We start from the raw sequence: 3,632 nt of genomic DNA, 5'->3' as shown, positions 1-3,632 counted from the left end.
TGCTTTATCAAACTGTAATGTTCATAACGTGTGATGAAAGTGGATTATAGTATCCTTTACATGTCTTAAGTGAAAGATGTTTCCAACTCTTAGCCTGAAATAGATGTTTAAAGTGGACAGCTCTTATAAAACACATCCCAGAGACCAAATATCACTTTTATTGCTGTATGGCATATTCTCCCAAATTTCTGGAGGCACATAATAAGAGGTTCCTACAAATCAACAAGCATATACCATGGGAATTTAAGAAGAACTGCAGATCCAAAGTCTCCCAGTTTTATTTTCCCATTTTGTGTGAGAAATACATTCTCTGCACACTTGGATGCAGTCTCTGGGCTCATGACCTGTTAGAAATTCTGTTTATGTATAGCACCACAGATCAGTACAGTCACCATGTGCTTTACTGCTTAACTGTTTAACTGTAACAGGAAACTTTACTTAGAACAAAAGAACATAGGGTATATACCCTAGAGCAGACATGTCAAACTCGCGACGTCACATGACATCGTGCAACATATCGGGATGGTTTTGCCATTGCCGGCAATGGAGTGGGCACGGCTTCCGGATGACGCATCCGGCCCACAGGCCAGCAGTTTGACACCCACCCTAGAGCCAAACTTGTAAACACTGCCATCTACTGGCTAAATACTACTGTACAGGTAATCCCCGAGTTACGAGCGATCATTTAACGCTCATTCGAAGTTACGTGATATGCACCCCCTAGTGTTTATGAGCAAGTCCCGAAATTACAAATATTGCAGCACCATGGCAGTTGTTCACTCGTAAAAGCTCTGCAACATTCACCCTGGTTATTCTCTCCCTCCCCACCCACCTCCGGCTCTCCCTAGGCACCAGGCCTTCAATACTCACCCTGCAAAGATCAAGATCCTTTACTTTTTTGGCTGCTCCAGTCCTTTGGTGTGTTTGCAGAGAATGGAGGCCTAAAGTAACGCAAGATCTCATGTGATCTTGTGTGATCTCATGGTACTTTAGGCTTCTGTTCTCTGCAACAGAGAACGGAACTGAAGCCAGGAGATGCTTCCATGTGCTGGATTGGAATGTTGGCCTTTTCCAGGTCTCTGTCGCTCAGATCTGGGGCCGGGGGATGCTTCTGCCCTCCAATGGCCTGATCCAGTTGCCAGAGGCTGTTTCCAGGCCACTGCCGCCCGGATCTGAGGCCAGGGGATGCTTCTGCAGCCCTCTTCTAACCATTTTCTGGGTGGCAGTGGCCTGGAGAAGGCCTCCAATGCCCCAATCCAGCCTCCAGAGGCATGCAGAAGCATCCCCCAGCCTCAGATCCAGGCAGCAGCGACCTGGAAAAGGCCTCCTGTGCCTGGATTGGGTGTCAGAGGGCCACGGAAGCATCCCCTGGCCTCAGATCCGGGCAGCAGAGGCCTGGGAAAGGCCTCTAATGCCCCAATCTGGCCTCCAGAGGCACGCAGAAGCATCCCCCAGCCTCAGATCCATGCGGCAGCAGGAACTGTGGCAGAGAGGAGACAGATCTTTTCAAGGTGAGTCCGGTGTGGCAGGAAGGGAGAGGGAAGCTTGAGGTATCTTAGTGGGTCGGAGAGGCCTTGGGGGCCTGTTCCATCACTAGGCCCTCCATGGCCTTCCCCACCCTGAGATACCTCATGTTCACTTAACGAACCGCATGTGTTTTAATGAGCAAGGGAGTGATCTCGTTCGAAATACGAGATTCACTCTCACGAGTTTTCGAATTATGAGTGGAATGGGCAGGCTCCATCACTATATGCAGATGTCCATCCACTTCAAAAGAGTCTGCATACATCACTATTTGGATGATTCATTTTAGCCAATAGGATAGATTCATTTCAGGCCTTTTCTATATTGAAGACAGACTTGGGACATTTTATCTCTTTCATTGCATATTTCTAGCTTGTACTTTTATGCTGGATTAAGAGGACTCTATCAAATGATCCTTCTTCAAGTACAATTAGTACATTGTAATTCTCCATGATAATCAAAATGCTTTAATTTTTGCAGATGCTTTCAAAAAGCTCAGCAGGTTCAATATTTCCTTTCACAATTTCCTTCTTTTCCACAATATTAGGAGTTTTAAAAAAATTTCTTGATTTTTATTTGCCTTTTACTTAGGAGTATCTACTGCAGTTTTCCTTCAGGAATATTCTTCCTTAGATTCTTTCCGGCAGCCACTACTCTTTAGTTCAGTGGTTCTCAACCTTTTTAATGCCGCGACCCCAACCGGTCATAAGTCGAGGACTAAACCGGTCGTAAGTCGAGGACTAAACCGGTCGTAAGTCGAGGACTAAACCAGTCGTAAGTCGAGGACTACCCAACCGGTCGTAAGTCAAGGACTTTCCCTGCCCAGGAGCGCCGCGCATGCGTGGTTCTGCCCCCTGCGCCAGCCGAGGCGTAGCTGGCAAGCGGCAGAGACGGAGCAGGCCGACCACCAGCTGGCCCAGCCCAAGGGAGGTAAGGCACCCGCCGGAAAAGGGGGAAAAAATGGCGGACAAAAAAAAAATGGCGGACAAAAAAAATGGCGGACAGCCTTGCTTGGCGACCCCCGTGAAATGGTCGATCGACCCCAAATGGGGTCCCGACCCACAGGTTGAGAACCACTGCTTTAGTTAATTGAAGTCAGAGAAGCATATTCTGGTTTTAAAAAAAATAAAAACAAAACCAAGACGTGTTCCCACAATTTGTGGGAATCAACCCTAAAGGCAGCAGTTATAGTACATCAGGAAAATGAAATTTTTGCCATGAGAGTTTGTTGGAATTTCTCCTAAATAAAGTTTCAAAAATAAAATATAAAGACATTCTTTTTTTAAAAAAAAACAAGACAACAAAAATCAATACAACAAGAGAACTGCCAAGAATATAGCATGTTCTCAAAGGAGAGGACATAATATTTTCCCTACACTTTTATTAGAGATAGCTGAAATGTGACAATGCAGCCACAACAAAAATGGGCAGCTGTATATCCTCAATCTATTATCCAATGTAGTAACTCCCTCTCTATTGGTAAAAGCTGGCACAAGAAAACATTCTCAGATTTTGAATTAAGGGAGGTCAGCCCATTCAGACTGACATTTTCATCCCAATAATCTTGCACCTGGTTCTGCTAGGTAAAATCTCCTAGCAATTCCTGATGGCTGTAGGTGCTGTGCTGTTTTCTTGGCAATGGTGTAAAAGTATCTTCCCATTGCCTTATTCCTAAAACCTTTTCCTACTTTACAACCTTGGGATTTCTGAGCATCTCTGTTCAAGACTAAATAGGTCCAGTTCTCCTTATTTTTTTCAATGTCACTCAAGTCAGTTTTGCTCCTACTAGATTAACTTGAAAGACGCGCGCGCACACACACACACACACTCTCTCTCTCTCTCTCTCTTACCCAAATGCACAAGCACAAATGCATGAGCCTCAAATGGGTGGATTGAGGAGAAGAAACACATTGGGTGGAATACTGCCCTAATCAATGTGCAGAATGGCCCTTTAAACTAAAACCACTGCTTTTTCAATAAATCACATTTGTGCAGTTACTAGCTTCATTATGCATTATTTTGCTAATTCGTTCTCCATTGTGAACCAGCACACTATTTCATTTGATGATATCTGAGGCACAATATTTGCTTTGGAACTATCAGATGAT

The 3,632-nt window shown here is 44.8% G+C and overlaps 1 pseudogene; it reads right to left on the bottom strand.

Annotated features, from left to right (window-relative positions):
• The window catches only part of LOC107288248, a 10,342-nt pseudogene that overhangs the window by 5,777 nt on the left and 933 nt on the right, over positions 1-3,632 (bottom strand).

Source organism: Protobothrops mucrosquamatus, unplaced genomic scaffold (assembly GCF_001527695.2).
Source record: "Protobothrops mucrosquamatus isolate PMUCROS unplaced genomic scaffold, P.Mucros_1.0 scaffold_121, whole genome shotgun sequence".
NCBI classification, from domain to species: domain Eukaryota; kingdom Metazoa; phylum Chordata; class Lepidosauria; order Squamata; family Viperidae; genus Protobothrops; species Protobothrops mucrosquamatus.
The sequence above is the reverse complement of the archived record's forward strand: the minus strand, read 5'-3'. Positions and strand labels throughout refer to the sequence as shown.